This window comes from Phyllostomus discolor, chromosome 15, assembly GCF_004126475.2.
Source record: "Phyllostomus discolor isolate MPI-MPIP mPhyDis1 chromosome 15, mPhyDis1.pri.v3, whole genome shotgun sequence".
Lineage (NCBI taxonomy): Eukaryota > Metazoa > Chordata > Mammalia > Chiroptera > Phyllostomidae > Phyllostomus > Phyllostomus discolor.
This window is the reverse complement of record NC_040917.2, coordinates 10,514,244-10,526,826: the sequence shown is the minus strand read 5'-3', so window position 1 is coordinate 10,526,826 and position 12,583 is coordinate 10,514,244. Positions and strand designations below refer to the sequence as shown.

The following is a 12,583-nucleotide window of genomic DNA, read 5'->3' as shown; positions in this document are numbered from 1 at the left end:
GTGTAAAAACGATGATTGCTTTCCAATATGGGACATTCCTTCCCCATCCAAATGCTGATTTCATTCATGCACGGTTATTATTACCAAGAGGACACAAACTCTTCAGGCACCAACGGTAGTTCTCTGATGGTTTCGTGTTAGGGTTTTGGATACAGGTAGTGGCAACTGACAAAACCCTCCACATACTGAGAATGCTCCCTGGTCCAAATCTATTGGTAATCATTGTGTGTCCAACATGGTTCAGAAATGAACTGGTGGTCCAGTGGAGACATACTGGGAGTGGGAGGTCTACACTTTCTTTCTCCACTCTGAACAAATAAAATATTGGCCATTTCCCCTGAGCTAATATATGTATACTATATGTTGTTACTTATATGCCATTTGGCTTCCTATGTTGCTAGAGGAAAAAGCAAAAGTCCCAGGAGATGCCGATGAAGTCTCCAGACAGTGAGTGGCCACGGTGTGGCCGCTGCCTGTGACAGCAGACCCATGGTGTCCAGAAGATGCCACTCAGAGGCTACTTCGTATTACAGCTGCATTAAGCTCAGGAGAGTTTCAAAGGGGTATTTGACAAGGAACATACCAGGGGTAAAGGATAGGTTTACGACTTAACAAAAGTCTTCCATCCCCATGCACAATGCCTTGGAAAGGGCCTGGGCCGATAAAGCTGACAGTGTCATGGCAGCTGTGCTGCGTGTGGCTAGAGTCACTGCAAAAAGAAGTGGCATTCCGACAACCCCAGTCCCCTTCTTCTTTTTTCCCCTCTTGGCCCTAAGGCCAGCACTATTTCTGCCACAGACAACTCAAGTCTGATTTAATCTGAAGTAAAAATGTTGAAGGCAATTTGATTTCGCCATAGGATGCTGTTTGTTTAAAGTGTGGACACACGTACACACAGGGACACTACCCACGCGTGTATTCAGCTTGCCATGTAGCCGACTTCAGATCCCTGCCAGGAAAAATGTATCTCACTGAGATGGGCCTGAAAACTGTGATGTGTAGCCCGGGTCAGGCAGCTCAGTTGGTTGGAGCATCGTCCCACGGATAGAAGGGTCGCAGGTTTGATTCCCAGTCAGGGCACACGCCCAGGTTGTGGATGCGATCTTGGGGCATGTACGAAAGACAGCCAATCAATGCTGTTTCTCTTTCTCTCTCTCTCTCTCTCTTTCTCTCTCTCTCTCTCTCTCTCTCTCTCTCTCTCTCAACCCCCCCCCTTACTCCCCATCTCCTTTCTCTAAAGGCAATGAAAAAAAATATCCTCCAGTGAGATAAAAATAATTAATTTAAAAAAATGAGATGTATAAGATGATTCGTTTAGAAGGTAACAGAGGCTGAGCACCACACACAGAATGAGAACTCCCAGCCACCCTGACTGCGGGTTACCGTGTGCGGCTGGTTCGCTCTGCATATTTTTGCCTTGTGGCCGTCTCTGAGCAGCAAGGCGGCCAGGGGAACCAGCCTTTCCATTCTGGGGACAGATGACAGGGCCGATTGGATCAAACATGTGGCTTGCAGAAATTATATATTTCTTTCTAGTTCTCCTAGTAGGAGAAGGACCCAGTAGAGTCCTTGAATCCTGAGAAAGAGTCGGGCCGTGGAGCGGATATGGTGTGCAAGAATTTGGCTGGCACGAGTCATGGTAACGACATTAGAATGTGTCGCAGAATGTGTTGATGACAGGAAGACTGCCAGGGGAGTGGATGGCAGAGAGCATACACAGTCCAACACATATCTGGGTCGTATTTTACAAAAACTGATAAAGTATACACACACTTCGCTCCTGGGAAACCCAGTCTTTTCCCTTATATGCCCAAAGACTATTTAGGACCCATATGGCTGAATTGAGGTCTGAGATCTTTGGACTCTCCTTTTGGTCTTTTTCATCATTTCTCTAGTAATTATGCTTTATAAAATTGGTTATTACAGACCAGGCCTGGCTACGTGGGCAGCTCTCTACATTGTAACAGCTGGTTCATTCAGCCGCCTTAAAACATTTTGGGGGTCCCGTCACAAGGTAGCAGGTGTAAAGGAAAGAATATAAGACTAGAATAAGAAGACACAGGATCGTGAATCCTGGCTCTTGGACTAGCTGTGTGAGCAAACCATTGAACACCACTGTGGCTCAGCTTTCTCACCCGCACACCAGGGTACCATAGCAATTGTTCTGAAGGTCAATGGAAAAATAAATACATTTCCACAGTGTTTGTTGACTGTTTTAACATAAGGTACATTTATTTAATATTGCATATTACTTTATACTACATACATACTACACATTCAAAAATATATATATTTATTTCCTAAAGTTTTTCTCTAAGTTGTAACTAATTTAAATGGGGCTGATTTATTAATAGACACACAGGTGATCGTGTTTCCTATAGATATTTTTGAGTTATTGGCATGCAGAGGGGCTTCCTAAGATAGTAATAATTATTCTAATTAATCAATAATTTCCTCTTGGCTTTTGACAAAAACTGCCCACATCGTTTTAAGGAAGTAACAACTTTTGAGCTTCGTGTCTTCGCCTGTGAAGAAGAGATGCACCTGCTCTCGGAAGGGTGCTATGAAGACTGGATGAGGAGCACCTTGCCAGTTACAAGCTGGAATAGCAATGCATGTGTTAACTTCATAGGACGCAAGCCCGTTTTCACTAAAAGTGCTCTTGGTGAAAAACTTGATGAATTTGTAAGACAAATGGGTCAATGTGTGAGACTGACTAAGAGTGTGATTCTCACGGAAGAGAACCTAAGCCCACGGCCATTTCTCTGGGAGTGTCCGTGGGAAAAGACCAAGTGTCACCCAGCAGGGTAACAGGAGAGTAAAGAATTATCAGAAGAGTGCTGTCCTAACTGTGTTCAGCCACCTGTATTCATGCCCAGAATACAGTATAAGCACTTTTCAGAAACAACCAAGCAAATAAGAGGGCAGTCATTTCTACAAATTATCGAGCTACTTTGAATTCCAGAGGCCTTTTCAGTTCTACGTTAATCAGCATTCAGCTAAGTCATTTATGTGACATGAGAGGTACCCACTTAGGTGACAGAGGGTAGGGAGGGGTTCCATCCTTTCTGAATTATCCCCTTTGGATAAATGCGAAGCCAGGTGGGTGCCATCCACCATACGGCAAAACAGGATCACTGAAAAGGGCAGATGTCCTACCTGACACTTTCCTCACTACACAGGCTCTTCTGTGAGGCTCTCCTGAAATAACCCCGGGACACTAGGAGCCAGTGGTGAAAAGAGCTGCAGCTGTAGCACTAAGAAAATGCAGACGTCACAGCAAGAGACAACGCCAGAGAACCCTCTCATCTAGATGCTCTGAAGCCCGTTTCTGTAAAAGATGAGCATCGCGCTTTTCCACTACAAACATTGAACTGTCCACACGTGCTGCTCACAACGCCAGCAAGAGAAGCCACGGAGTTCCGAAAACCCGGCTTCAGCGCAGGACTGTGTGGGATTTCCCCGAATCCCCACCCATAGAGAGAGCTACTAAGATACTCAAATCAAAGCTCATAGAAAAACAGCCACAAAAACACGGTGTCCAATATCCCCACAAACCTCAAAATGCAAGCAGGTAATGCAAACCACAGGCAGCGCAAAAACCCATGGGTAGCACCATCGGTACAGGAGGCGGCAACAGCGGGCTCACAGAACTTAGATGTACGTTTTATTGCACACAAGTTACGCCTCCGTGGGTGGTGAGGGCACACCACAGTGTGCAGACTGATATCCACACAGTTGTGCACTTGATACCTGCGTGGTTTTATTAACCAGTGTCACCCCAATAAAGTCACTAACAAATAGAGAAGGAAAACAAAGAGAGAAAAAGTAGAGAACCAGAAAGAAGGGACAAAAAAGACATGAGAAGGAGAAAGATGAAGTCAAAATTATTACAAAAAACAAACAAACAAACAAACAAACAAACAGGAATAATATAACGGCTCTCCAGACCAATGAGAATGTGCCAGAGACCTGTGTCTATGCAATGGATGGGAACTGTGGGCTAATATTTAAAATGCACTAAAAGAAATTAACAAAATGAAAGAGGCTGCAATGAAATGCAATTTGAAATCAGATAAAAACTCAGAAACAAAGTGACAGAATTTAGTAAAGAACATAAAATTGAAAATACTTCCCATATAAAGGCCAAACTGAGGAACAGAAGAGCTAATAAGACCAACACAGTTTCTTAACAGAAATAGAAGACAACATGAAAGAAAATCAAAGAGAAATTTTTAAAAAACATTTGAGAGAAAGTTCCAAACATAGGACACAAATTCCATGTGTATTATACAAGTCCCTACAAAAACCAACCAAAGCCATGAAATAGAATACATTTAATAATATGACTGAAGAACATTTTTCTGAAAAAAAAAGAAAGAAAGAAATATCTAAAACTACATGTTGAAGGTGTGTTCCGATAATCAAACCTGAAACATATTCTAGTAAAACTACTATATGCAAAAATAATAAGGAAAAAAATTGTTCATTATGCAAAAAAGCCCTAAAACAAACAAGAAAACCCCACCAAGATCCCTATAAAGGAAACAAATCTTACTATCAAACATTTAGATAATACGCTAAGTGGGAAGACAATGCAATAACATATTTAAGATACTGAAGACACAAAGTGTGAGCTAAATATTTATAGCCAAGCAAACTGACTTTCGAGTGTGAAGGATACGGAAAACTGTTTTCAGTATGAAATAATTCAAGGAATATTGTTTTAATGGTCAATTATTGAGGACCTACTACAGAATGAGATTCCGAAAATCAACGTGGCAGAAGAGACACTGATACATGCATTAGCAAATGAGGATTCTCAACATGTAAAAAACTATAGAAGATCAAATCTTACCATTAACTCTGTCCTAAATCTGAATTGGAAGCGTCAGCATAAAGAATAATGTATTCTTTTATTCTAGTTCTGTCCACTGAAAAGCCTAGTTTCAAAACTAGTTCAATAAAAATGAACAATACTATAACCCAGATTGTGATCTGCAATGGTCACACTGCACATCCTTTTTACCTTTGCACATGTTTAAAATTTTCATAATAAAGAATGTGTTAAGTTACAAATATGCACACGTACAAGGTTCATACAAAAAAGTAATGGCTATAATGGTCTTTTAAAATGGCATTCTAGAAATATTTTCTAAAGGCTAGAACGTTGCTTGAAAGATCTCTACTGGAGACTGTGTTTGACTACAAATTATGTTACACAGATCATTAAAATAGCTTTGATCTCCTTATTTGAAAAGTAGACACATCGCACAATGAGAATTGTATTCTTTTTAACTTCTCATCTGTTTTTAAGGCAGCCGTTGGAAACGGTACACATAATGACTCAGAACTTGGTTTTTATTACAACCAAAAAGGTCCTAGTAATCATCCTAAAATAGCATTTTCTTGCCACAAGTAATGATCTGTAGGGAGAAGCATGTTCTTGCAAATGAGACATTTTACAAATAGTACATTGCCTGTTAATACTATCCATTATTTCCTGTCTATGCACAGGATTCAGCCTTGGTTGAGCACCACAGAAAACCATGAATTTAAGCCTAGCCCTGCTGTCGGCACCTACTCTGTTGAAGTCGCAGATGAGGACACTGCCACTATTATGTACCTCATCAGCGAGCGGGTATGCCAGGCATCACAAAGGGCAAGGCGCGGATAAAGAAAAATGCAATCTTGAGAATACTATGCTTAAGCGAAATACCTCAGACAGAAAAAGCTAAGAACCACACAATGTCACTCATATGTGGGATATAAAATGGAAAGCAACAAATGAACAAACAAGAAAAACAAACAAAAACTCACAGACACAGACAACAGTATGGTGATCACCTGAGGGGAGGGGTGAGGGGTTCACACATATGGTGACGGAAGAAGATTTGACTTTGGGCAATGGGCACACAATACAATGTACAGATGACGCACCACAGAATGGAAACCTATATAATCTTACTAACCAATGTCACCCCAATCACTGTAATTAAAAAATACAATTGCTATTCCAAGCAATTCACTGTGCTCTGTCTCAGTTTGCAGGCTGCCAGACATTGACCGCTGTGCTCAGAACCGCATCCCCATAAAAGTAACTGCTCTGCTCTCGAGTATATGCCTCAAGAACGGTGAACTCTGCATGGCAAGGTTCAGGCTGGTGCTCTCCAACGACCTGAAAGCACATCTGAAACCACAGAAAACAGGACTTTCTGATGTGTGGCAGGTCGCTCCAGAAATGATCCTGGTTATAGGAAAAAGGATGTACCCACAGAAGCAATCTGGGGTGAGTGATACAAACACGGGCTGATCGTCAGGATCATCGGTACTATTACTTCCCTTTTTACCAACCGATGTCAAAGAGACTTCTGGCCTCAATTAGAGGCATCATCCCCTATCATGACCCACTGGCTTCTTGCTCCTATCATTCTGGCCTTGCAGGGGGTGACATTCTGATTCTGTACCTTGTTCTTCATCTACCTGGAATATTCTTCACCCAGGAATCCACGTGGGTGCCTCCACCTCTTCTGATCTCTGCTCAGATATTTCCTTGGCAAGTTTTTCCACGAAAAGCCAGAGTAAAATCACAACGCTAGATTCCCCTAATATTCCTGCTTGGTTTTTCTCCATAGCGCCCCCTGCCATCGGAAATACTAGAGATTTTTTTCTACCTGCTTATCGTTTGTCTTCCTCTGCTATAATTTGTCCTTTATGAGGTATTTTTATCTTTTAGGTTCATTGCTTTATTCCCAGCACCCAAACTGTGTCTGGCATACAGGAATTGTGGGCTAAATATTTGCTTAAAAATGATTTCCACTGAATAACTACATTAGACATTTCTAGGGACAAAAATTTCGGTTTCTGGGAACACTGTAGTAAGAGAAATCTGTTAGGCTTCTCTGTAGCCTGAGGTTTGAGGTCTTAAGGTCAAAGACTTTGAACCTGAAACACCAAGATTTCGTTCTAGCTCCACCCACACTGGACCTATGGTGACCTAATTAACTTTGGTTAAGTTTCATCACCTCATTTCTTTTTTTTTTTTAATTTGTAAAAAAGATTTTGTTCATTTATTTTTAGAGATGGAAAGGGAGGGAGCAAGAGAGGGAGAAAAACATTGATGTGTGAGAGATACATCCACCAGTTGCCTCTCCCATGCCCCCAACTGGGGACCTGGCCTGCAACCCAGGCATGTGTCCTGACTGGGAATCAAACCGTTACCTTGAGTTCATTGGCCGGCACTCAATCCACTAAGCCACACCAGCCAGGGCTTGTTACCTCATTTCTAAAACGAGAATGACAATGCTTCCTACCTAATCAGATTATCCTGGGGCTTCAATGAGACCAGGTATGTAACGTGGTTTATGGAGTTGCCAGGTACATAATAAGACTGCTAAGGAATGGTTCTTATCACTTATCACTGGTGACGGTGGCATGAAAGATTCCTCCTGAGTCTTCTGTGTGTGCTCACAGAGAGTAAAAAGACCTGGCTCACTCTCCGTAGCGAATGATTAAGGAGAGCAATACCTTTCTCTTTTCCCCATCCCCCCACATATTACGAGATTACACAACTGATGTCAGTATGTCAGTCCCCTTGGGGACAGCAGGCCAGCCCCACAGCGGGTTAGCCACCCTTACCCTCTCCTCCTTACTTATCTCCCTTGGCTCAAAAGAAAGTTTACAGTAACTCCAGCCAAGAGAATTCCTCTCACTTCATTTATGTACAAAGAAAAAAAACATATCTTTTTCCCCTGGTATCACATAAGAGGTAAACGGTGACAACAGATACATCCTTTATTCTCGACCCCATTTCGCATGACTGTTCCATGCCCCATGACCTGTGCTTCGTGCACATGGATAGACACACACACATAGGCAGCTTTCTGGCACCTATTGAGCACACATATCACTGGCATCAGCTAAGCCAGGAGGTCTGCTGAAAGAAGGAAATCCGTTTAATTCCGCTTCCCCGTCCTCCCACCACAACTATAGCTGTAGTTATCAGGGCAGCTAATGCCACAGTTCAGATCTGAGTTGTTCTGATGTTCTGCTGCATCTCCAAGCTCTGTGCAGACAGGCTCAGGCCAATTGCTAATTTCTCTCTAATGCTAATACCAACGAGGCTTGGGACCAAAGACCTCCCTCCCTGGCTCAACTGCCAAGGGCGTTTCCGGCTTTTCTGAGATATTGCCATATTTGGTGGGAGGAAGCGAAGGGTCTGAGAAGGTAGTTTCTTAGACACACTCGACAACCCAAGGGACCTTTCAGCTGTTCTGAGGAGACTTGGGGGGACTTCTGTCCTGTTTCCTCTGTGACTGTCCCTCCTTTTTTCCCTCAATATCATCATCCTACTGGAGTTTAGGGAAAAGAAGCAGGTACTAAATGAGAGCTTAGACACACCAAGAATTACTTATGTGTGAGTTCATTTAGCTCATATAGTCAGCACCGAGGACATAAAGCATCGCAGTATTGAATGTGAGGCCCGGAGAGCAGAGCGGCTGCGATGAACTGCCAAGGGTCATCATCATAAATCTCCCCTTGCGTTTGCCATTTTTATTGTGCAATGTTGGGTTTTGCAATATTATTCTTCAGAACAAACTGAAGTCTCAAGAGGAAGATCTATTTTCAGTGAAAGCCTTCTACAAATAACTGAAGTTTTTGGTATCTTAAATCATCATCTTCATTTCCACTTTCTTCCTACACCCCCGGAGATACTTATATGAAGTATAACACATTTTATTACTCCAGCAAGGAAGAGTAAATCCTCTCGCTCGTTACTAAAAGGACTTTGAGGGGGTCTTCCACATCTTCTAAAAAGCACAAAGAATAACACTTAGACCAACCATTTTGCTCCCAACAACAGAAAAACACAGGAATTCAGATTGGAAAGAGCACAAACTGGTACTTCTTTTCTTAAAATGAAGAAATGTGTTTCCACTTCCAGGGTACTTGTGATCTCAAAATAGTCAACTGTTCCGGGGGGGGAGGTGGGGGAGGTAACTCAGCATAAGAACAACGATCAGCTCATATAAATCATAAAAGAGAAGCTTAAAAATCCAAATGACACATTTTCAGGCATGATTTGGCCCTGAAGAGACCATCTAAATTGAGACTTGTACCGATCCCTAAAATTAGGATCCAGACAACAAAATCTCACTTTACCAATTTCCTTAATTTTTCACCACTCTAACACTTACTCTCTCTATATAACCTCACCATTGCACCTTCATGTCCAAGGGGGGAAAACCATTCATCGCCTGTAAATCAGTACTAAGCTATTCACCTAAGCAGGATTATCCTAGCCACAACTACTTTCTCTAGGGAAGTATCCAATCCATCGTCTCTTGCTTCCAGCATCTAAAATCTCTTATTATTGGCTTATTCTCCAGATACAAAAGCATATACAGATTCCTTCATTCAAAATATTCCCCTCAGCTATTTAGACTCACTGAAAGATGCCATTATTTATGGAGAGCTGGTTTATAATTCAATGCTTCTGTGTCCTCACTCATTGTGGAAACTAGCTTCACAGACCACCCTTCCACTATTTTCCCACTATTTTTAGGCCAGGGATCCATGACCTAAACCTGTAACTTGTAGTAATTTTCATCCTATGCCCTTAAAGAATGGAACCATTACTGTGCTGCTTATCTGAACTTGAAAATAAGAAATCATTAACAGAGTTGTTGTTGGTTTTTTTTAATTCCTTTAGGTCAAACTGATACAAATGGAATGAAATACATCATTTTGATTTACCCTTCATAAAAGTCCCAACTATGGAATCTTTGGTTTATCTACTCCGGAGCTTCACTTTCTATTCATTTTAGATTTAGGGAGACGTTGAAGAGATAAGACACAGAATTCCCATACAGCTTTCACCCAGCCTCTCGGAACACCAGCATCTTACACAAGCACGGCGCGTTGTCGAAGCTAAGGACTTCTCATCAACACCACGGCGGGGAAGGGATTCTTCTGGCAGGAGCGCCTGCCAACGTTCTTCAGTGAAGTGAGGCGGACTGCACAGACGAGGAGGGGGAAACAGCAAGGGTGGTTAGCCCGCGCTGGGGCCCGCCTGTGGTCCCCTCTGAGACTGACACACTGACATCGGTTTTAATTTATATAGAAGTCCTGCGCTATGTCACAATTATGTGGGGGTCAGGGAAAGAGAGAAAGGAAATGAAATCAGGCAAAGCACGCTCTCCGACCACAATGGAATTGAATTAGAAATCAATAACAGAAAGATTAACAGAAAAATGTCCAAATCATTTAAAAAGAATTCATAGATTAAAAAGAACCTCTCAAGGGAAATTAGAAAATTTTTGAGCTGCAAATGTGATATATCAACATTGAAGGATATAGATAAGGCAGAAATTAGATGAAAACGTATAGCATAAAGTGTTCATATTAGAAAAAAAAGAAAGTTCTTTCAGATCAATAACACAAGGTTCATCTTAGAGAACTAATGTAAAAAGTTCAATTTAAGTCTTAAGCAAACAGAAGAAAATAAATAATACAAATTAGAGCAGAAATAAATGCAATTGGAAACAGAAAAAAACTAGAGAAAATTAGCAAAACCAAAAAGTGTTTTTTATTTTAGAGATTGAGAAAGTTTTGATTAATTTCTAGCCAAGGTAACTATAGGGAAAAAAGAAATGAAAAAATAATGTATGCTCACATGGAAGGAAGGGAGGAAGGAAGGGAAGAAGGAAGGAAGGAAGGAAGGAAGGAAGGGAGGAAAGGAGGAAGGGAGGAAAGGAGGGAGGGAGGGAGGAAGGGGGGAAGGGAAGAAGGAAGGAAGGAAAGAAAGGAAGAAGGGAAGGAAGAAGGGAAGGAGGAAGGGAGGGAGGGAAGAAGGAAGGAAGAAAGGGAGGAAGGTGGGAAGGAAGGAAGGGAGGGAAGGAGGGAGGGAGGGAGGAAGGAAGGGAGGGAGGGAGGGAGGAGGAAGGGAGGGGGGAGGAGGGGAGGGAGGGGACTGAGGTAAAACGAGGCTATATGGATAGGCTCTAATCCAATATAACTGATGTCCTTATGAGACCAGATTAGGACAGAGACACACAGAGAGGGAAGAAGAAAAGAAGACATAACTAAGATCTTAGAAGTAGAAGCTATGGTCATACATGCATGAGAGGGAGAGAGAGAGACAGGACACACACATTAGTAATATAAAAAATAAAAGCAGCATTATCACTATTAATACCATGGACATCTACAGATATATTGCAAATAATTCTATGCCCACAGATGTGATAATTTAGATAAAATAGTTAAATTCTTTGAAAGACACAAACTACCAAAACTGTCACAGGAAAAATACATAAACTAAGACACCTACAACTATTAAAGAAATTAAGTCAATAACTAATAACCTTCCAAAAAAGAAACCACCAGGCCTAGGTGGTTACCCTGACAAATTTTACCCAAATTTTATAGGAGAAATGGGAACATTTCTCCACAATCTCTTCCAGAAAATAGAAGCAGAAGAAACAGTTTCTAACTCATTCTATGAGACCAGCATTAGCTTACACCAAAACAATGTAAAGACGTTACAAGAAAGAAAATATTCAGGCCAATATTACTCTTGAACATAGATGCAAAAATTCCCAACCAAATATTACCAAAGAGAATTCAACATGAATAAAAAAATCGACCAAGTGTGGTTTATTCTAGTTATGCAAAATGGGGTTAATATTCAAATAAAACAATTTAATCTACCATCTGAACAAGCTAAAGAAAAAAGTAATATGATGTTATCAATTGATGTGAAAAAAAAGCACTTGACAAAAAATCTACCACCATAAAAACTCTAAGCAAACTAGGAATTGAGAACTGACTTGACTTGATAAGGTCCATCTACGAAAGCACCCACAGCGAACATGATACTTAAATGATGTCAGACTGAGTGCGGTCCTCCTAGGATGGACGAGGAAGGGAATCCTCTCCACCACTCCCTTTTAACATCATACTGAGTCTTAGCCAATGCAATAAGACAAGAACAGGAAATAAAAGGTATACAGATGGGAGAGGAAGATACAAGTCTGTCTTTATTTGCAGATGAATATTTGTATGTAGAAAATGCCAAGGAATCTACAAAATATCTCCTGGAACTAATAAACAAGTAAAACATGTTGAAATACAGAGGTCAATATACAAAACAATTGCACTCCTATACCGCAACATTGAACAACTAAAGTCTGAAATTAAATTATATACACACACACATATGCATCACTGTAGCACAAAATCATGAACTACTTAGGTATTATATATGATCTATGTGAGAAAAACCAACAAGTCTGATACAAAATTCAAAGAAGATGTAAATAAATGAGCTGTTGATAAATAAATGAGATGAATATCTCTCATATTCATGTACATTAGGAATAGTCAATATCATAAAGATGCCAGTTCCTCCCAACTTGATCTGATCCTTGTAATCCCAATCAAATTGCTAACTCTTATTTTGTGAATATTGACAAACTGATTTTGAAGTTTATATGTGGAGGCAAAGGACCTGGAACAGGCATCACCACACTGAAGAAGCCAATCAAAGCTGAAGACCTCACATTACCCAGCTGCAAACTTG

At 41.1% G+C, this 12,583-nt stretch overlaps 1 protein-coding gene across 1 annotated transcript in view; it reads right to left on the bottom strand.

The window, feature by feature from the left end:
- The window catches only part of FMN2 (formin 2), a 272,338-nt gene that overhangs the window by 32,137 nt on the left and 227,618 nt on the right, over positions 1 to 12,583 (bottom strand).